The sequence below is a fragment of the Neophocaena asiaeorientalis genome, unplaced genomic scaffold, assembly GCF_003031525.2.
Source record: "Neophocaena asiaeorientalis asiaeorientalis breed wild unplaced genomic scaffold, Neophocaena_asiaeorientalis_V1.1 scaffold229, whole genome shotgun sequence".
In the NCBI taxonomy this organism is placed as follows: domain Eukaryota; kingdom Metazoa; phylum Chordata; class Mammalia; order Artiodactyla; family Phocoenidae; genus Neophocaena; species Neophocaena asiaeorientalis.
Genome location: NW_020174096.1, coordinates 4,436,246 through 4,459,809, shown reverse-complemented (window position 1 = coordinate 4,459,809; position 23,564 = coordinate 4,436,246). Strand labels below are relative to the sequence as shown.

General features: G+C 41.7%; 1 pseudogene; it reads left to right on the top strand.

Moving 5' to 3' along the window:
- Positions 1 to 4,773: 4,773 nt before the first annotated feature.
- Positions 4,774 to 4,946, top strand: LOC112406032 (uncharacterized; annotated as a pseudogene).
- Positions 4,947 to 23,564: the final 18,618 nt, after the last annotated feature.

Below are 23,564 nucleotides of genomic sequence, written 5' to 3'. Positions count from 1 at the left end.
GTAGAGTGGGAGATTTAACTTCCAAGCAAACAAGTTATCCTGCAACAATTTTAGGGATGCTGTCTGAAGATAAGAGAAAAGAAAAAAAAATGAGAGATAAAAAGATATTTAGAGTTTATAGAATTCCTCAAGGTCACAACCAATAAATAGCAGAGCTGGAATGTGAATGCTCCAAGGTCTGTGTTAGCTTTGTTATATTGCAGTGAGAATACTTAGGCACAAAAATTGACGAGGAAGAAAAAATTAGTCATATTTAATATACAAGTTAGTTTTAAGCGTTTTGAACAGATGATACTTTTTGCCTGGAATGCCATAAAACTGACCGCAGCTTCCCGAATGCCCGTGGCTGTTGCTACTTTGGCCAATACCATCAATCAGCAGAAGCAGACCAAGGCTTGGTGTTGGGCTCTTCAATGCATTTGACAATTACCGGGACTTGCCAATCACTGATCAACAAACCAAGATTTTCTGAGGACCTGTCCTGTGCCCAGCACTGAGCAGGGAAACCTTGTGTGGTATATTAAAAATGTAACCCATGTTCTCGTTCTCTGCCTTTAAGAAATAGATCACTGAGGAGTCAAGACAGAACATATAAAACAATCATTCACCATGTAAGACAGTACATACTCTTGTGTCAAGTTGCATGTGTGACCTATAAACATCAAAAGAGAGATAAGTGGTTTGGGGTGTTCATGGGTGTTTGTGGAGGAGCTGAGCTGACCTCCTTGGTGAAGTAGCTCTGATTCCTCTCTTTCTGGCTTCTGGAGATTAATTACTAGATTTTAATCATTAGATATCAATCCTTCAGTCCAACATTCTTCGGAAGTAAATTTTAAGTAAAAATGGTTACTTTCTAAAGGTAGCAATTGTTTTAAACAATGTTTTCCAATCAGTGCAGAGGGTTTCTTGCCACCTCAGATGTCAAAAAAGAGGTTAATCAGAGCAGATGCCTCCTGAAAGCTGCTTCCACAGCTCACATTGGCCATTTGTCATTCCTCAACAAAGCTCTGAGAATCTCAGCTCTCTTTAGACTGCTCAACAATCAAGGATGCCCAGGGGGTAAGGAAAGCACACCAGATGCCCTCACAAGCCTCCTTGGCTTCCCCCCCTCAGCTCTAGGCTTCATTCCTCCCAGGGATAAAGTGCAGGCAATGCAAAATAATCAGTTCAAAATTTTTGTGGGTCCAGGCCTTTCAGACTCTGACCATGCCTAGTGTGTGGCCTGTCAGGATCATGGTAGCTTTTTTTATTCACTAGAGCGGAGTCCTTAAGAGTCCTATTTCACAAACACCAACTCTTATGGGGTCACCAATAGAGAAATGATTGTGAGGGAGAAAAGAGACTACTTTCTTTTTCTAGTGTTACTTCAGAATCCTTTTCCCTTTACTCTTCCTGAATCCTTCCTCACCCAAAAAGAAGAAAAGTCATCCTGCCAATTCCTCCCTAAGTAGCAACCACTTGATTTGCTCCACATGCCTAACTAGGAAATCTGAATATGTATGAGAATGTCTAAACACCCACATGGCTGGCGGGTGGGACAGCTAAAGGGTAGGGTCCATTCCTCTGTGTTGGCCAGATGATGTCAATATCACAGAGTGTTGGTACATTTACAGGGGAAAAAAACTGACATGGAAAAGGTAAAGGGACAGTTTGGCTCTCCTTTTAAAACTCAAAGCAGTAACATAGTCCCTAGCAGTCCAGGTTCAAAAGGCCAGCAGCATAATTAGTCTGTTAAAGTCTCAGCAGTTCATATGGTTTAGAGATTTAAGGAATGGCATTAAAATGCCATAAACATAATCCACAGAATAAAGTTTTGAGAGCTGTTTGTTTTTAGTTTCGTTTTTTTGGTTTTTAAAGAAAAGAAGCCCTTGCCTTTATGAGTCTCTTCATAGGGATTCCATTTCAGAAACTTGGGTTTTAAAGAAATAAATAAACCAAATTCCAAGGCACATTGAGGTCTTGCCAAGAGGTGGCATTTAGAAGCTGACTGTATCAGAAGTAAGCCGGGAATTGGGGCTGGGGCCCCTAGCGTTCACTAATTTTCATAGAGAGGAGGCAGCCCATATGGTGTGACTTCTGAAGGGCTGTGGGGCACACAACCCTTCCCCAAAATCAATCTTCCATGCTTTGCTCCCATTTTAAAAATCACGTTTTGTTTAAAAGTCGAGATTTTCCAAGTGTGTTTCCTGATGCCCCAGGCTTCTTTATCAGTGCCTGTGGGGCTGCGGAGGAAGCCAGATGGGTGGTCTCTGGGAGCCCACTCTCACTTTATTCCCATTTATTCATGTTTTATCTGATTGAAACGTTTACTAGCAAATGGATTGAAATATTTAGTTTGTAAAAAGGGGTTTGCTAAAAAGTAAAAACAACAAGAAGAAGAACAAAAAGCCATCCTCAAATTTAGAAAACTTCTGGGTCAAGTTGTTACTTTCAATTGATAGTGTTAGAACATGCCCAGTGCCACGTGGAAAAAGAACACAGGACAGAGCATTCACAGGAGTCACCAAAGCTCCCTTAGCAAAGATCAGGGCCCTGAGGATGGAAGCCCCAAATCTAAAATATGATGGTGTGCTGTTGGGAGGAATGCGACAGGTCAGTTGTCAAAAAGGGAGGAGGAGGACCAAGGAAGGCTAAGCCCCAGGGAGGTGACACATTTTAGGGACTTGGTAGAGTATGCAGCATAAGAACATGGAAATTTCCACAGAAGATGCTAAAAGGGGCAGAGAACATTGAAAAAAGATGACACATGGTATGAAATGGAAGATTCAACTGAAATGCCATGTAAACAACATCAGATATCAAGTGAGAGGAGAGGCTGAAAATCAAGATGCAAACTTCAAAGGAAATTGCTCAGAACCAGGTACATAATTTGGGGCCTTGACCCACTTCAAGGGTAAAAAGATTCCCCAAACTGGAAATTAAGAGGAAGATTTTAAGAGAAAGCTTTAGATAGAAAAAGCTGTACTTTGAGTTCTACCCTCCACCTCATGGCAAGGGGTGAAGGTGAGACCTGGGTCCTGACTTGGAGTCTAGTGGGAGGGCTTTCAAAGGAGACAGCTCTGAGAAACTGCTTTTGTTGCTGGGTTTGGGAGGTTCCTCTGACACATACCAAATTCCCTCTGGTGCTCTGGGGGGAGCAGAGAGAACTGTGGCTAGGAGATAACTTTGCTCCCCTCTGACTGCAAGTCAAGATCTGGCATGCCTACAGCCAGGTGGAGGCTCCGGGGAAGGGATGCCTGCTGGGGACCCTTTTATGTGGGATCCTAAAGACGTGCCTTAAAGAACTTCTGCCAGAGGACAAGGGAATTGGGACTGAGAGGAACTGTGTAAAATGAAGCACCTGAAAATCAGAGGCTGAGGGGTAATAGGAACAATAGGTCAAAGGTAAAGAGAACTGTTGTCTGTTACTGTCCGAGGGGCCGAGCAGGTCGTGAGTCTGGAGGACCATCTGTGAGGCTATGAGCACAAGAAGCCAGCTTACAGGCAGGACAATTAAGTGGATTTTTTCTTTCCCCTTTATCTGTCTTTCCTCTCCTATTTTCAGCCCCGAGTCAGAAAGAACAGCTATTGGGTGACAGGAAAGATGGGCAAAGAAGCAAGAAACCCATCACATCCTTTTCTCCAAAGACAGACTTGTCCAGTGCCACCGCTAGCAAATGGAGAACAAGTCTTATCTGCAAATGCAAATCGTAGTGTTAATTAACATATTATGACTGAAGATCCTAATTTCTAAAATAAGACTTAGGAGATTCGGAGGTCTCTTTTTATAAAATGAGGATGACCAGAAATGTCATGGTGCTTGATAGTTTTCTTCCAAAGGCAGACAGAAAAAAAAAAAAGCTTCATCAATGAATTCATCTTAAAGTGGCAGTGGGAGAAAAATGCCTTTTAATTATAAGCGCATTAACTAGGCTTGTTTATGGCACACATTAAAGGAGTTTATAGGATAGTTGATCCCACCTCCAGTGCCATGTCCAGGGCAGGTCTTGACCCAGAGCTGAAAAGTAAAATGCCACACACTGTGGTCAGGGGAACAGTGATAAGTGCAAGGATCCAGGGAGGATTTGGGAGGTTGACTGTATGGTTGCTTGCTTGGTGTCTTTTAGTTTCTCCTTGCAACTTCTGCGGATAGCATTCGCCCTAGGAAGTGTTTTGATTCTACCACATGCCAGCATTCTACGTAACCCCACCTACTGCAGTAGAAAGAAGTCTATCTTGTGTATTCATACCATATATATAGATAAAGCTATATATCATACCATATACTCATCTCTCTATTATATATATATGTGTATATATAATACACATATTTGATTATATATATATATATAATAGATATACATATAATCAAGTGGCTGTGAGTTATTTGTTGGGTGTTTTTGTTTTGCTTTGTTTTTTTAAACTGGACCCAAAGAGAAAGGTAAGAAAAAGGTGCTTGGTTTATAAGAATATAGGAAACAATGGTTTACTTACCCTAACCCTAAAAGTCCTTCTGTTTTCTTTTCTTTATTTGTTTTCAGGGGTGGAGAAAGTAGTTGGTCTCCTTTCAAAATACCAACTATCTATCTGAGTCAGTCCTTATCAGCTTTTCTCAGCAAGACCATTCACAACTTCTCAATAATGGGAAACATAACAAGAAAGAAAAAAATTAATCTCAGGAGAAAAAAAAACATGGATTCAGAAGACCAAAACAATAGGCTTACTATAACAACACATCGATTAGATGCAGCAGGAAATAGGACTGGAATAATGGCTCAGGAATTACAGGAAAGAATCGCTTCCCGGCCTTTTGGCTACGATCAAGTGTAGTATCTGCTCTCATCAGGTTAATATCTGAGGACAATACAGTAAATGGAGCACATTTGTGGAGCTGGGAATTGGAATAGGACTTTGCTCCATTCACGCCACACCTGGACCTGGTATTTTCCAGGAATGGTGCACCTCCTCTCATAACAACGAAGAGCAGACTTTGCCTTCCTCACCTTTTCTTCATCGCTTTGCTCCTCTTTGCCCTTCCAGAGTGAGGTACCGTTTTTCTCGCGAGGTTTCATGCAGCCTTGGCTCCACCCACCATACCTTGGCAGGGCGGTCTTGTTTCCTTTTCTCCCGATTTTGGTCTCGTCTGCCAACTTGCAGCCGGTGGGTGGCTCTCTTTAGTTTGAGTATGGCACTGACCTTTGCGGGTTTTTAAGCAAGTTATTGGTGAGTGTCTTCATTATTACCACTCTATGCTGTTGCTGTCATTGGCCCAAGGACTTTTTTCAGTAGCTCTCAGAGTGGCAGCAACCCTAAATCCAAGAGCTAGTTTTATCGGCTCTGTGGAAGTAACGTCTCCAGGTAACAGAAACTTCAGCCGCCTTACAGGCTCCGTGCTCTTCCCTAATTCAAGCCAGCCTGACCACCAGGTGGTTATGCCTTAAATGGTCGGTCCCTGCCATCCTGCCCCTCGGGGTGCCCTATGCCTGTGGTCTCAAGGAGCCGGGGCCTGCCAGCTCTTCCACATTTCCAGTCTCTTACCCCATAAGGCTCTCTGTATTCTCTTGGACCTCTTCTGCAACCCTGCTGAGAGTTCTGAAACCTTGTTCTTCTGATCAACCACCCTATTCTCAACCTCCTTCTCTTAAAAAGAAAAACAAGAATTATAGGATAAAGCATCTGAGAACCCTGTTTCCTTAGGGTTTTAGGAAGCACTTCTGTGGAGCTGTTTTATTCATAAAATATTTCATAATATTTTATCAGAAACATCTGGTTCTATTCCTTGACCCACAGATAGGGGAAGAGCTTTTGTGTCATGAAAACTGGAGGGAGGCTTGTGCATTTCTGGATCCAACAAGAGCAAGAGTGGCATTGATCACTGTCCGCTCAGTTTTCCACCTTCTCACAGGCAACACCAAAGTGCATTTAACTCATTCATGCGCTTACAATGATAGCTTAGAGGACAAGCTCAGGCTCCAGCCCATTACTAGCTGGGTGATGGCAATAAAGTCACTTAACCTCTCTAGGCCTCCGTGTCCTTACTTTAAAGCAAAAATGATACCAGTCCTAACCTCATAGGGTTTTTGTGAAGATTCAATAAGCTAATGTGGATGTGATGGCCATGATAAAGAACTGTTCATCTTTTATGTTGTAGGAACATCACTGACGAACAACCCCAGCTCTTGTTGTTTGGGATCCACTATAATATATTCCCACAAGGCTGCTCCCAGCTAATGGCCAAGCATGATAGGGGAACAATTGCAGGTCATTTGAGATATAAGACCCCTTCCTCCCAAAGATGACTTTGGTTTAAAGACTCCCACTGACTTGGCAGAACATTTCTTGGAATTGCATTGCAGCTCGAAACTTTCTACCCAAGCTTCCGTCCTCCCTGTCTTCCACAGGTGTCAGATGATCACTGTGGTAGGAAGACTCTTGCCACTTTCTACTACTTCCTCCCCTTTTATCTTTACAGGTTTTTCACCCACAATAAGCCCTTTTTTTTTTTTTAGAAGATGTTGGGGGTAGGAGTTTATTAATTATTTATTTTTGCTGTGTTGGGTCTTCATTTCTGTGCGAGGGCTTTCTCTAGTTGTGGCAAGCGGGGGCCACTCTTCATCGCTGTGCGTGGGCCTTTCACTATCGCGGCCTCTCTTGTTGCGGAGCACAGGCTCCAGATGCGCAGGCTCAGTAGTTGTGGCTCACGGGCCTAGTTGCTCCGCAGCATGTGGCATCCTCCCAGAGGGCTCGAACCCGTGTCCCCTGCATTAGCAGGCAGATTCTCAACCACTGTGCCACCAGGGAAGCCCAAGCCTTTTTGTTTTTACCCCATCTTAGTGTCTACAAACACAGATGGTAAAAACCAACATCTGGTATTCATAGATACACATATGTGTACAGCTATCCCTGGTATGTAGTACATGCTCTATAAATAGTGTTTTTATTATTAATGAATAGAGTGATAGGTAGCATAACCATGAATGGTCGTGGGAATTCAGAAAATGGAAAAATCATTTCAAACCAAGACATTCAGAAAGATTTTGTAGGTGAGTTAGATTTAGAGCTAGCTGGAAGATTCTCTAAAGTGAGATTTGTTGAAGATTGGGGACAGGCAATTTGAGCTAGGAGAATAATAAAAGAAACACAGAGGCTGGGGAATGGAAATTCTTCTAGATTGGCTGGAGTGTAGGGTACATGTGCTGTTGTAATGCCATGTAAGTCTAGAAAAGTAAGTTGAGGATAAATTGTGGAATGGATTTATATGAGTTAATTCTGCTGTTGTACCAAGCAAACCCCAAATCTCAGTGGCTTACAGCAACAGACATTTGTTTCTCATCTGTGTTCCCTGCTGGTGGCTGCTATGACTCCATATCATGTGTCTTCTCATCTTATTCTTCGACTCAGACTGAAGGATCTGCTCCCACTTGGGAAACCTGGTTTCCCAAGGCAAAGGACTGGCCGAAACATATGATGGCTTTTGAAGCTTCTGCCAGAAACAAGCCATATGTCATATCTGCTCATATTCTATTGGCAAAAATAAATCATATGGCCAACCCTGACATCAACAGAGCAAAAGATACCCCTCCAACACAGGAAGCACTAAAAGTCACATTGCCATGAAAGAGGATGTATGGTCCTCTCTCAGGAAAGAGGGCTAAATAGTTGGTAACAATAAACCTATCTACTACAGGTGAGAAATCATTCAGTTGACCAAATATAAACATTTAATATCTTTTAGTAGGCTCGTGACACCATCAGCGTTGCCTTTGGATGAGATGAATCTGGAACAGGGGGAGTGGAGAGGAGAATAATACTGCTTCTATCCAGGAAGGAGATGATGACAGGCAGGCTAAGGTTGCGACAGCTGGAATGAACTGTGCCCTCTCTTCCAGAACCCAACTCCCTAGTCTTTATTCTAAGACCTGATCAAGCAGATGAAGAGGAAAGTCACCTGTTAGGATGCAAAACAATGAAATCACTTTGTAAGTGTCTGGACATTGAGGGACGCAGGACCAATTCTCAGGTTAGGCCTCAGAAAACTGTGAAAGAGAAGTCGGATTTGTCTTTAGAGCCTACTCTCCTTGCACCTCTCTCTTCACAAGATCCCACAATTTCCATCCCTATTGACCAAGCCCCAGCTCACAGTGCTCTCATTTTGTCCCCAAGATGCCCAGGTGTCCCCACCTGTGATTCCCCCCCAGGCCCTCCCAGACCCTCCCAGGTGACACCCACTGCCTCTTCCTGACCCTTCTGCTTTAACTCACCTTCTTCAGAGAACCACTTCACAATGTCATCCTGTCCTCAGGGCCTAGCTAGGCAACTGGCTAGCTGTTTCCTCTAAAAACACAGCTCGCTGTAAAATGTTACTTTACTATCCTGTTCTGAAATATTTAAATTTTAAATGAATGCCTCAGATGGAGAATACCTTCACCTCCAAAAAGCAGCCTTCTATATAGGCCAGTTGAAGGAGAAGTTCTTAAGCAAGGAGAACAATTAGGTCTTAAACCAGACCACACAGGCAAGTTCTCAGTGTGTTAGCATCCTAGCACCCCATCTCTGCCCCTTTCCCTACAGAGTACATGGAGTGTGTCATATACTGTTCCCTGGTCTACACAGAGTACAGTTTAACTAGATAATGCCAAACACAGCATTCTATTATCCTACAGATGCATTTTAATAAGAGTAGTAGATTCAGAGCCAGACACCAATGCCTGAACATTCCTGAACCCATAATGATCATGCTGTGTGCTATTGTACAAAACTTCTGACAGGTGTTAGTGTACTTGCTGTAATCCTCTCACACCATAGACAAACTTTCTAAGTCATTGATTTTGATGGGAATAGAAAGGAAGGTCATGCCAGAGAAAAGAGTGACCCCAGGCCAGCACTGGTTTAGTTAGTATGTCTGGGCTAATCTTTTTATTTTTATTGTTTTTTCTTTTTATTATTATTTATTTATCAAAAGACCCCGAATAGCCAAAGCAATCTTGAGAATGAAAAACAGAGCTGGAGGAATCAGGCTCCCTGACTTCAGTCTATACTACAAAGCTACAGCAATCAAGACAGTATGGTACTGGCACAAAAATAGAAAGATAGATCAATGGAACAGGATAGAAAGCCCAGAGATAAACCCACGCACATATGGTCACCTTATCTTTGATAAAGGAGGCAGGAATGTACAGTGGAGAAAGGACAGCCTCTTCAATAAGTGGTGCTGGGAAAACTGGACAGGTACATGTAAAAGTATGAGATTAGATCACTCCCTAACACCATACACAAAAATAAGCTCAAAATGGGCTAATCTTGAGATGCAAGATCTCTTTCATCCACCAGAGCATCAGAGCCCTGATGGAGGCAATTCTTTTTTTTTTTAAAGTCAATGATTCTAACAACATCTGCCCCTTGGGTGAATAACTTGGCATCTCCCCACCAGTGGCATCAGGTCACACGATAATGTTCATCACACCATCTACCACAGGCACAGAGAGGCGAAGGCCTTCTCCAACCACAGCTTCCAGATTTTCCGCTCTCAGTAAGCAGTGCATCCAGTTGGACCTGAAAATATATTGCCTGCGGCCAATTGTTCCTGAGCCACCTCTGAAGTCGTGAGACAGCTATCGATGGGGCAGGGCTGAAAGACAAGTCACCTGGAGGTCTGGTCACTCCGCGGCTCTGCTGCCACATCGGTGCCACCCGTGCCTGGGACTCCGTGGGACTTTCGGCACCAGGTTCCCTTCCACGGCAGAGAGAGAGCCACTGCTCCTAACATCGGTGAGTTAAAAGGCATCTGTTTATGGATAAATTTTGCCAAGTTTGTGTGGAGTGAGGCAACGGAAGAGGGCAAGACGGAGAGAGCTGAGCTGAGAGGGGCTGGGAGGCTTGGGCTGACTTGGCAGTTGACAGGTTTTGTTACAGATTTTAAAAATAATGTTGCTTTAAGAACAGAAAGAAAGCCAAGCCAAGAAACATCAACAGTAAGTTTTCCTCCTTTTTCCCCCCAAAGATATGCTGAAGCCAGGTTTAATTTTATGTCAGGAAAGAATTCTCTCCTGAGACTTTCCTGGCTACGGTTCAGTTGAGGATAATGTTTTCCAGCCATGTTTCCAGAGTCCCTCAAAGAATGAAAGGAAAACGGCAAACAATCACGAAACCTTCACTTTGAAGCAGCAGGGGGAGCTGTTATGATAAAGAAACTGGGTGGTTTCTTCTTGGATGGAGGTGATTTCTGAAATTCAGTCAACGTTCCCTACCTTTTATTTTCAGGACCAGGGAGTACCTAAAGAATAAAATATTTACAGATGCTAGCAAATTTTATACCTCTGATTTTAATGCAAAGACCTCATGTTATATTTTACATCAAAAGGGAAGAAGTTGCAAGCATCTGCAAAGCATAAGAGTATTCCATGATTACTTCCATCACCGTGTAATAAAGCATATCTCATACTGTTTATTGCAATCCCAGAGTCCCCGATGGAAGCGGATGTTTAAAATTGGACTTCCAGGACGTAAAAAAGAGCCACTGTAATTGCCGCACCAAAATTCACCTATCCTTACCACACAAGGTATATCAGGGCTGCCCAGACTACTTCTGTCCAGTAATTCTGGTTTTTAAATTACTTGGGCCCATTTAAAAATTGAGGGAGAGGTTGGGAGACCAGACTCACTGCTTATCATTAGAAACAGTCTTTGCTCGATTTCTTATTGGGTTGTTTTGAGGTCCTACGTTAAAACACACAATGTGACTTCACACAGAGTTACGGATTAAAATGACTGTGTTGTTACTATGTGTATACTCTACTATCTGTAACCATATGTTACTATTGAAAATGTTAGTGCATTTTAGCTAATTCTCATGGCTGCCTACCTCTGATTACTTGGTTCCTTCTAGCATCAACAGAACCCGTATGTATGAAACCTTCTGAAGCTGAACTTTGACAGTTATTGGGGTTTCTCGTACACATTTCTGTGGCTGTTGCTTATATGTTGTCAAGGATGCCCCCAGGAGTAGTAAAATAGGCTTCCAGGGAAAGCTGGCTAAAGAGAATGCTGAAGTTCAGGGAAATTGAGTCCCAGAGAAGAGGGAGATAACGGGGAATTGGCTGGAACACAAAAGATTCAAGAGGAGAAGAGGCATCTTTCAGGGAGGAAGTTGAAAAATCAAAGACCTCTACAAACAGGTGTATGGGTAATCCAATACCTGAAAGACTAATATTATATGATGCAAGGAATTCTATTACAGCAGAGTGCCTCAGATTTTCAGAGGCATTATGGGAAAATGATCCGAGAAAGCAAGAAATTGGTCAGAAAATAGACTGGTAAAGGACTGGCAGGAACAGAGTCTACATTATGCAATATGTATGTATACGATGGAGGTGCAAGAGTTGAGGTAACAGAGAGAGAATTAGAAGGAGTTCAAGGATGGCCTAGTCTTCCCTCAGAAGAATTTTGGGAGAAATTACTGTTAATATTCTGTAGCATCATGAAATACTTTGCATTCCTGCTCTTGAGAGAAGAACAAACATATCAGCTATTTCCAAACATGGCTGGCTTCTATAATATATTGAATATCTCCTGATATACTAATCAGCAGAGTTCTCAGTGGTTCCAGAAAGTTCCAGATCATCCTGAAACTGCTTAGGTACCCATTCTAAACTGTGAGCTGAGTAGGAGCTGCCATATATCTTCACTTAATCTTTATCCTGTGAGCCCCTCTGGGTCAGAGCAAGACTTCATTTCTACATGTCCTCCATGGGAACCTCTGACCACATTCTGACCCCCAGAGGGCCCACTAGGGACATTAGTGAATGGTGTTACCTGTCAGATTCAGGGATAAATCAGTAATGGAAGTTTTGCTTTGATAGTGGTTTGAGGTTGAATTTTGTTCTTTCTGTGCAGAGTGTCTCTGAATTTAAGTGGCTTTCCACACGTACCTAATTTATAAAGCAGTGTTCACTCAACAGGAAATATAAAGCCTTTGTGTTTCTAAATCATTCTTCCCAATTGTACTATATCAAGTAGTAATTCTCTGCTGGGTCGTGGATCTGCTTAGGCAACTGAGGCAGCTCCATAATTTTCCAGTTGTTTTCAGATATTAAACCTCAGTCCAGCCAGTCATTAAACATGAGTTGATCTTCACCTTCTGCCCTCCTCCACTTTACCCAGCACAAGCATGAACCGGTGCCCTGCCTGTCTGGAGGGCTGCTTCAGGGCACCACCACCTTGTATCCCCCTTCTAGGATTCCCCTGCCAGGGTGTTGTGCTGAGAGGTAAGTCAGGGAACGAGGAGAGCATCGTGCGAACAGGCCACCACCATAATGTCTCTCTCTTGGTAAGTGCTGCTTCTGTGGACACAGCCTGGCCATTTATGCCCTCTGGAGGCAGGCCTCCAGACTCTGGCTGTCTCTGGGGACTAGAGGTAGGAGTCCTTTGAGCCCCAATGATTTGGGAAGTTAGAAATTCATCTCAGCCATTCAAGCCCCTCAGCTCTTGTCACTGGCCATATACTCCACAGTCTTCTGCAGCTGGAGCGTGGTGGGAAAACTGTATTGGAACTGGCGTGAAACAACCTCAGTTACATTCTAAGTAGCATCCACTTGGCCCACAGACGTCTCTTGTCTTGGCCATTAAACCGGGTGCCCCCAGTTTAACACTGCCCCCCTCTAGCCCCGCTCTCACTAATACTCATCTCCCTTGCTCCCATGATAAATTCACAAGTCCTTTTCCTCAGAAATGCTCAAATAGGGAACCAAAGGATACAACAGTCTTTGTGAATAATTCTCTTAGAACCCCTAAGGAGATTTTAGGGAGAAAGACCGGGTACCCGCATTTCCATTCCCCATGGGAAGGGGAGGGAATTGCCTCTCATCTCACACACACCGTACTCTAATGACCCTTAGATTTACCACCTCTCTCTCTCTAGCTCCCAGTTTTATAATGTAGCGGATTGAGGCTGGTAGCTGCTGGCCACACCCATCATCTCTTAAGAATGTTGGCTCTGACTCCAGTGTCTGTCAGTGAAGTTATTGAATTCTTTCTCTGTCCTCAGTCTTGGGTCCTAGTTGCCAATCCCAGGTGCCCCACTGATAGCTTGTTATAGATTAGAAGTGAACAAAGATCTTTGGAAGAAAGAAAATATGGAGTAACCATAAATATTTAGGACAGATATTTGGAATCAGGTGGTCCATTCTTAAGATTTTTCATTATTACCTATTAATTCCATTTCTTTAACAAATAAATAAGAACTAAAAGTTTATCACAAATCAGACATAATGATAGACTTTTGTAATGCGAGAAGGAGACATATGCCCTGCTCTTTAAGAGTCCTTCACTGTTGTGTAATGTTTACAATTGGGCTAAGGGCTCTAAGAGCAGACGGAGGACGTGCTCCTGCAGAAGCCAGGGGAGACGTCAAAGAAGAGATGGCATGTGGTGGGGCTCTTGAAAAATGAATGGCATCAGTCATTAGGTAGGGAAAAGAAAATAGAGGAAAACCTCTCAGGTAGAGATAATAATGGCATGTGCAATGACAAAAAGATATAGACATTATGCTGAATTTAGCACACATGACTTTGGGGTGGGGTGACGGTAAAAGATGGGCCCAGCAGGGTCACTTGAGTCTACACTGCAGATAGCTTTAAATTGTCTGTGAAGGGGTTTGGGGTTTTCCTGTATATGAAATAGGGAATATCAAAGGTTTTAAAGCAAAAAGATGTTACACCGAATGTCATTTTCATAATAAGTCTCTGACATCAAGGTAGACAAGGATAAGAAACCAGGGAGTTAGGAAACAGGTGTGATCACCTGGGGGAGAATTGGTTAGTGCCTGAACTAATACAGCATCGGGAAGGAAGAGGAGGGACAGATAGGAGAAATCTTTCAGAGGAGAATTACTCAGTGATTTTAAGCTTGGGTGTCTGGGTGCATGAAAGTATTCATGAGATAAGGAGAACAGGAAAATCTGGCTGAGAGGAAGATACTGGGTGCAGTTTGGGACATGTTAAGCTGGAGGTGAACTGTGGGACATCTAGGAGGTATCTGGGCAGGAGTTCAAGAGAGAAGTCTAGGTTAAATGTAGGAACAATCAGTGAGTAGACAAGGCTTGAGGCAAGGCGAGTGGATGTGAGAATGTCCAGTTAGAATATGTAGAAACAGAGCAGGTTGCTGAGGATAGAACATTTAAAGGGCCAGAAGAGGCGAGAGAGGAGCTGGGGAAAAATGGTGAGAAAAATCAGTAAGAAGAGAAATCAGGTTGCACCAGGTTTCAAAAGCCAAGGCTGGGGTTATGTCAAACAAGACAGATGTAGCCCCAGTGTTAAATGTTAGAGAAAAGTATGCAGAATAGAAACTGAAAAAAAAAAAAAAAAAAGGTAATGAGATAAATTGGGAAGTAACTTGGGTGATGCTGGCTTTAACCAGACCATGTTTTTCTTATGTTTAGATAATTGAAATGAATGTCTTAAAATAGGTGTTTTAGAGAACTTTTAGCCGTCACTTGGATCAGAAATCTCTGCAAATGCGGATTTTTCCATAGACCATGAAATATGCTTATATCCTTACATTTTTCTTTAGGATAAACAATTTTTTAGCAAATAAGCAAAAAGGAAAAGACATTCTTTTTTTTTTTTTTTGAAAGGGTAAACTATACATGAAAATGGCCATTACTGAAAGGGTTGGAAGTGATAACAGCAATTTTTCTCTGTAGGAAAGGAAATAACTTAGGTTCAGGAAAAGTAGCTTGCTGACAAGGCAGTCAGTCACAGGGCTCCCTGAAGGAAGTTAAAAGGTTGGTTTTTTAAGGTCATAGTTCAATGAAAAGTGAAGTTGATGTTCACTTGAATAAAGCTTTCTTCGTTTATCCTGACTGGACTGTCAAAGTAGCCAGCAGAAGCACAAAAGGCTGGGGTGCTAATTCCTCTCTCCGTGCTCCAAGCTTCTAAATGTCAAGTCAGATTATTTGCTGAAAGAGTAAACATCTTGAAATATGATGAGAAAGTGCATAAATGATATTTCTCTAGTCAACATTCTTTATTCTAGTTCCACTGTATGCGTGTAAATGCATGTTTTCTTGAACAAAACATCCAAAATAAAACGTTTTTAAAAACATGGCACTTAAAAAAAAAAAAACAAAAACATGGCACTTGCTTTTTGTGAAGAATTGGATCCATGGCTCACCATATAAATATACAGTATTTTTTCTTATATTCATAGATGACACAGTATCAAATAAAAATGACATCTTTAGGTTATTTCTACTCTAGAAAGTATCTTAAGGTATGTGTGGACTCGAAGAAGATGAAGGAGAGAGGAGATAAAATTAATTGCCTACTGCAGGCACATGCTGAGAATTCTGGTAATATTAATGACAGCGTCTATGAGTTGTGTCCAGTGCTCGAAGAGCTAGAGTGTCCTCAACATTGGCAGAGGTCTTCTAAGCTCCCCAAGCCCCACTCAGTGTTTATCCTATCATAATGCGGTTAGCAAAGACTGTGGACCTGTTCTCATTCTGAATCAGGGATAACTTGGACCTAAGAATAAATGCGGATGAACGAAGTGAAAGATTATCTTGGCACGTCACTATGGATAGACTAGGTTCTATCTCTTGGCTCTCTTTTGGAAACCAGGCTTGCTAAACTATCATAAAAGCATAGGAGTCTACCTAATTTGCATTTTCCTAGAACTGTATATTCCTTTATAACCTCAGACATTTATCTATTCCTACATCCTACCCAATGTGGGAATCCCACCCCCCCTACACAGCGAGGCATCTGAGTCAAATATCTAGACCTGGGCATCACACAGACTTGAGTTCCAATACCAGCACTGTCACCTACAAGCTGTGTACTGAGGCAAGTTGCTTAACCATTTAAAGTAAAATGGGGATGATTAAAATTCCTCATTTGTGGGACTAGTGTAAAGACTAAATGTGATGCTATATATTATACACTTGGTATAGCGCTCCAAGCTTAAATGGTAGTTGGGAGAACTGACTGGGGTCTGTTATTTTCAGTTACCTGGAACTTGTTTTTAAAATAATAGTCTTTCCCATTTTTGAGATGTCAAAATGTTATAATGTCTTTCCGGCGATTAAGCCAAAATCGTATTCTTAATTTTGCCCACTAATACTAACTCCATCCTCTGGAATGCCACAAAATAAATCCAGTTTTCAAGTATTTCCATTCCATTCAATACTGAACCGTCCATTGCTGGGAAACCAAATGAACAAGACATCATTTCAGGCTGAAATAATCTCAGGTAATAGAAGAGAGAAGATGCGTAGACAAGTATGTGTTTGCATAGGACACAGATTTAAAGTATTTAAGGGTCCAGAATACAGGTAAAGGACAGGAAGAAATTAATTTCTGGAATGCAAAGAAAGGGTGAAGCCTGTGACTGAAAATAATTTGTGGAACAGGAGCTGTGCTACACCCTGAAGGATGTGTTAGATACAAGGGCATCCTGAAGGAGACTGCACATGCAGAAGCGCCCGGGCATGTTCAGAAAACGAGGGGCCATGCAGTGGGCAGTAGGCATGAATCTTTGGTTTCCAATAATATGGTGGTCTATGTATGCACCAAACATTGGGGCTAGATTGAACAAAAACAATGCCTCTCACATAACTGTACTCTTCTTCAATGGAACTTTACAGCTGTTATAATTAGCAACACAGTCATAATTTTGTTTTCTTCATCCATGAGTACTCAAAGTACAAAGCTAACATAGACAGTCATTGAAAATCGTTCATGTTAAAAAGACATCCGTACGTGCAAAGTTCGGGACCTACCTGGTCAGAGTCCAGAGTAATGAGTAGAAGTGAGCCATTTTTTCCCATTGGCGTAGCTCCCTCCCTTGCCTTCTCATCTATTCGAGGACATCGCGCTGCCAATTAGCCCATTTTAACTTTCTCCTTACTGCTACAGCTTTCTCATTATCACACAAATATGCTCTGATTTCTCCCAGCCTGGAAAACAATTCATCTCAACCCTGCTTCCACCTCCAACCAGCTACTTTTTACAGGGGAAAAAAAAAAAAAAAAAAATCTTAGGAAAGAAAGTGGTGTGTCTATAGTCCCCATTTCCTATTCTGATGTTTTCTCTGTGGGCTTAGCCTTCAAAATACATCGGCCGTCTGACTTCTTATCATCGCATGTTCCACTACCACTCTGGCCCAAGCCACTGTCATGTCCCTCTTGGATCCCAATAGTCTCTGAAGTGGTCCTCCCATTTTTTGCCACTAGTCTGCCCTACTTTATTCCCAACGTAGCATCTGGATGTGATTCTGCGAAAGCATATGTCAGATCATGCCATTACTCTGCTCGGATCCCACTGAAGTTTCCCATCCCATTCAGAGTGGCATCCTAGTCTGCACAGTAATCTCTCAGGACCCATGCTCTCTACCCTCATGGTTCTCTCTCTGACTCCATCTTCTGCAGCTCTCCTCTTCACTCACTCTGCTCCGACCGCACAGGCTTCCATACAGTTCCTCAAGCTTGCCGGGAGACTCACCTCATCTCAAATGATTATGTACTGCATGCCTAATTATCTCCCAGCAGGTTTTCTCTTTTCAGTATGATTTCTATTGCTTGTAATAGTTAGGTTGGTCTACAGTGAAAAAATAGCTTTGTCTGTGATTTGAAAACACTGTCTAGAAACTCCATTAATAAAACACATTATTTTTTTAAAATGTATCCCTCATGCCTTACTATATAATTTTCTATCATGTGACCCTTTTTCAGCTTTCATCGTCTTCAATTACCTTTATTGTTGTATATGAGTGACAGCTCCTTTCTACTTGAAAGTCTCCCCGGCTTTTTCTTCACAGGCACTGGCCCCTGGAAAGGTCTCCTACCTCCAAGAGTGCTCTACAGCCTCCTTCACGGGCTCTTCCTTCTCAGCTCCCAGCGCTTTGGCAATTCACAGAATTCTATCTTTGGTCCTCTGTTCTTTGTACATATTCAACCCGGGAGATCTCATCCTCTCACTAACTCAAATCCTCAACTGTACACTGTGTGCTCCCAATTTAAGCCCAAACTTCACTCCTGAGCTCCCTTCCCAATTGCCTACCAGCCAGCGGTGTCAGTATGTTCCAATGTCACTTCAAACATAATATTTCCCAAATTGGACTCATTAAATTCCTTTGCAGTCAGTCAGTTTTTCAAGCAAGTCAAATCCTCAGTGAATGCACCACTATCCATCTAGATGCCATTCTAGAAATCTCCAAGCCCTCACTCCTCTGCCACATTCATTTTCTTGCAGAGATCCTTAGGGGAAGGCATCTTTCCCAAGCCCACATCTTTGAATACAAGAGTGTGGGTAGCTTAATGCAAATCTATCCCTAAAATTAAAAACCATATTCTGCATCTGACAGAAGAAACTTTGGGCACCCTAAAATGATAGATGTGGATTCTGAATACCAAAAAAATCTGGGTTTATAATCCGGCTTTGCCTTTTGTGGCCTTAGGAAAGTTAGTAAGCTTTCTTGAATCTCAGTTTTCTCATCTGCCAAATGGAGATAATAATAATTACTTCACACATTCTTTGGAAAGATTAACTGAAATAAATAATAGGCTAGCCCCTAGTGACACACTGATACTTTTAAGGGGCACTCAAAATATTTAATTTCCATCATTCTTTCCTATCAAAAGAGGCAATTATACTGGCTTAAAAATTATTTTGTTCAAATATGTTTGAAATGTGCCCCCATCCCCTAAGAAACAGGTTGTAAAAGTAATCCAGCTGTGATTTAATATTGGGAAAGCCAAGCTGAGGGAGTTAGCTGAAGGGTGTAATTCACCTGATTCACAAGCCATCTGAAGTTATCTGGAATGTACAAGTGATCTTTTTAGTGAAATCTTTTTACAAGATGGTGTATTCTCTTTGTTTTGTTCTGTGGAGTGATGGGAGTTTGTTCCTGACACTGTTATACTAAGATCATTGGAACTCTGCTCCAGAACAGGTTAACAGAATTAAAGGAGCAGATTGGTAGTGATTAAGAGCCTGGGCTCTGAGTAGAACTGCCAAAACTCAAATCCGCTCACTAGCTATGTAGCCCGAGGCCAATTATTTAATTTCTCTAGGTCTCAGTTGTAATGAAGTGTTGCTGTGAGAATTAAATAACATAATAAGTGTAAAGGACAGAGGAAGGAGTATCCAGTTAACACATCACATTCCCTCAGGGTGTGAGCATAATCTGGAGGTTTCTCGCCATAAAGAGAGAGTAGGATGACCTGGATTAAGGAAAATACCAGAATTATATTAAACGGTAATTATGACAATTGACAATTTAAGGACATTTAAGTGTTTTTTAAATATTGGTTTTAAATATTGTTCTATATAGTCTCATTCATTAGATTCTGAAGGAAAGTCATGTTTCGTGCATAATTTAAACTTTTTTTTTTTTTTTGGCGGTACGCGGGCCTCTCACTGTTGTGGCCTCTCCCGTTGCGGAGCACAGGCTCCGGACGCGCAGGCTCAGCGGCCATGGCTCACGGGCCCAGCCGCTCCACGGCATGTGGGATCCTCCCGGACCGGGGCACGAACCCGTGTCCCCTGCATCGGCAGGCGGACTCTCAACCACTGCGTCACCAGGGAAGCCCTAGTGCATAATTTAGAGCAAGGCTATGCTATATTAAAAGCCCAAGTGCTTTTCTAACTATTTATTCCCGTTCCTCTTTATTATTCACACACAGGAATGACCTTGTCCGTGGACATATGCTTCCATCACTTCATTGCAGTTGTCATGAATGCATATGATCCTAAGAAGAAATATATAACCTACATAGGGCTTGAACTTCCAAAGTTGGTGTTTTCAAACCCATGAAATAATGGCAAGTATCACAAGCAAGGAATAAGACTACTTCTGAGTTTCAAGGATGATTTTCACTGGAGAACAATGACCAATGACACTGCAATCAGCATGATCCTTTCACCATGGGCTTAATATAAAACATTTCATTGTCCTTTCCCCAAAACTCCCCTTCTCACAACAAACTTTCCTACTGACTCCCTAATACCCTGCCACTAGATTCTCTTTTGGATACTGTATTCTCAGTAAAGTAAAGTAAAAAATTCTCTCTGAAGTATCTGCATGATGTCTCCACTGAAGCCCTGATATTCTTGGATAAAGTTGGGGTGTGGAATTTTAGCATCCAGTAAAGAATCCCACTTCCTGACCTCATCAAGCATTTTAGGGACTACAGAAATCAAGCTAACTAAATTTGGAAGATCAATTCTATCTTCTGTCTAGTCAAACAACGTTGCCACGTCATAAAAATATTCTTATTTCTGTCACTATGATTTTATTATGAAGTAGCAACTAAAATAATGAGAAATAGAGTCCAATTTTAATCATGGTTCCCCCAGGTGGATCTGAGCTACCTTGAGCAAAATTGCTTAACAGTTTTGTGTCTTGGTTTCCTCAACTGAAAATGGATATTAAAACAATAGTACCTACATCATAGGATTATTGCAAAGATGTGTTAAGGTAATTTACAGATAATTTCTGGGACAGTGCCTTACATGCATTAAGTGTTTAATAAACTATTATTAGTACTGTTATTGTTTTCATTTTACTCAGTTCCTGAAAATACAGCAAGCTAAGACAAGGTGCAATATGGAATGCCAAAATATATGAAAACCTTCAAGCCTGTCCTGTTTTAAATGAGAATCCATGCTACTCAGCTAAAAAAGCCAAAGTCTCTGCAAGCTACAGCAATATACATTCAAGATCTAAGTAGAGTGAATACTGGACAGGAAGGACAAAAAAAAATAGAAATAGAAATGGAAGCACAATTTCAAACCATGCCTTAAAAAAAAAAGTAGCATTTTTCACATGAATGAATATTTCATTTGCATCCTGGGAATCTTTGGGAATAGAAGGTTTTGACTTTTCTGGTCCCAGTCAGGGATAAATTACCCACCAAGTACTGACAGGAAAAATACTCACCTAAATGTTATGCACCTCACTCCCCACTTCCTCTCCCAGGACAGATAGAGTTCCCATTTGGACAACTGTTCTGAGTTTATTCCTCCCTATTATAATGCTGAGTAAATAGAGTCCACAAGATTAGGACTGTTCAAACAAGAACTTATTTTAATCAAAAGGAAGGAAACTACTACTTCATCTGAGAAGGAGTTGGTGAGATTATGTGGCTAGGAAAGACATCCATTTATTTAAAAAATAACAACAGTCCCCATCCTCTAGCTGTATCTGACAGCACTGTTTACTGCATATCATGTGGATAAGCTACTGCAACATTTTCCTTTAGACACAAGAGATTTAAATGGTAGAACTTTAAAGGCAAAGACAAAGAAAAGCATTTATTGATTATTAGATAGTTCAAAGCCATTTAAAAACAGTAATTGAGCTCATATGTAAATAGTAGGTAATATGGTAGGTAGGATAGCATATTTGAATGCAAAACCAATTACTCTAAAGTAATTTATTATAAAACCTAATCTTCAATTCCAAATAAAGAGTCAGACGATATTAAAATGTACACGAAGTTATAACTGGCCAGGAACACAAGGAATAAAAAGAGGCTACTGCTCTGTGGTACTGCTCTGAATGCAAGATGTCCTCTGTATAGAATTGTCAATGCCTTTAGTGATGAACTGTTTAGGGGGAAGGAAAGAGAAGGGGAAGTCTCTCTTAACTCAGCAAGAAAATACGAATGAATAAAAACCAAGCTTAAGGAATAAATAAATAAAAAGGAAATCAAGTGTTATAATTGAAAAGAGAGAAAAGGTTAGACAATGAAATAAATACTTTTGTTCAGATGATTTGGGAGAGAAAAAGAGTCTTAGATAACGAAAGGGCAAATGCTTAAGGGTTATGAAAAGACTGAATGAGGAAGCAGGTTCTGGAAGAAACCAGAAAATGTAAGTCAGTTCAAGAAATGGGGAAACTCGTTCTAAAAGTTGAGACAGAGAAAGAGAGAAGAGATAAAAATGTCTTACATTTCATTGCACGGTATGCTTCCTGGAGCCTCTGGCAAAAGCTGTCTTTCTTCATTCCTACTTCCAAAACTAGACTTTCAAATTAGCCTGTCTCCTTCCTCACTGGAAAATGCCTTGAATCTAAATATAGATGACCTCAATGATGCCACTGACCTCAAGCCAGGCATTCGGGGGGCACTCCGGAGAGGGCTGCTGAGAACTGGGGTGGGAAAGCGTCATAAGGAGGGTTCTTTTGCAGTAGAGGATGGTAACACCCAGATACAAAGTCTTGGCCATATACATGTAGAAAGTTCACGATGATATAAAGAAGCAAGTGGCAAGAAATGCAGAGTCTGTAAGGATCAAGTGTCCTAAGGGTGTTTCTAGAGGTGGAGGTCAGTGTTAGGATTGAAAGAAGGGCAAAGTCAGGGAGGAGTTAGGCATTCCAGAAGGGGCGAACAACATAAACGCTGAGGTGGGAACACTTCGGTGCGCTTACAGTGAATGGGGGGAAATACAGTTGCTAGGACTGGTTGAGTCCTTGCAATTTTTTAACCATCAGCCAAAGGAGATGGGATCTTTTACCATCATAACATGTGGACCGAGTGGAAGATTTTGAACCCAAGATAGGTATTATGAAAGAAGCATTTTTGAAGATTTACTTTGATGATAGAGTGCAGGAAGGCAGAAGGGAGAGGAAGACCAAAGACCTCATTTCAAGAGCCCACATATCAGATAATGTGTTAAAATAAGGTGGTAAACTAAATTGTTGGATTAAGTGTAGAAGTAGTGGATCAAGAAAAACGACTTGATATATATAAAGAAAAGTGACTTGGTATTGTGGATGAAGAATGATGAAACAGTGTCATTCTATTTGATGGCTCTTTCCTCTCTCCTAATGTAAGTGTTTATTTGAAAGACATTTTGGCGCTTAATTACGGCTGCTGAAGTATACTTTCTTAGGAATGCTTATCTTATCTTCCCTGACTTAATGGTCTTCTCTCTCATATCTATCACCAATATTATCAAAAAACTCTGCTGTTTAACAACTTCTAGGTGATTTCTCAATTTCTCCTAGGAGATGCGTACGATATAATTCAGTGGGAGAAATATCTGTGACATACATTTCAGTGCATTCTCTCAGATTGCTAACAAGCAATCAAACCTCTAGAAACCATCTTAATTACAGGAAGAGGCATCTGAAGTCACCCTCAGTACTAACAACGAATGAGGACTACAAAGCCATGGGTAAGGGCTTCCCTGGTGGCGCAGTGGTTGAGAGTCCGCCTGCCGATGCAGGGGACACGGGTTCGTGCCCCGGTCCAGGAAGATCCCACATGCCTCGGAGCGGCTGGGCCCGTGAGCCATGGCCGCTGAGGCTGCGCGTCCGGAGCCTGTGCTCCGCAACGGGAGAGGCCACAACAGTGAGAGGCCCACGTACTGCAAAAAAAAAAAAAAAAAAAAAAGCCATGGGTAAAAACCCACAGATAGTCTGAAAAACAGCATTTCTAAAGCTCGAATTTGAATCAACACAGATAACAAGGCTTCTATCTGAATTCCTTCAAATAAAAAAAAAAGGCTTGAAAAATCAGTGGCACACGGTTTTCTGTTGACAAAAAGAAGGGAGGGAGCTTCATATTTTCCCTCCATCCTAGA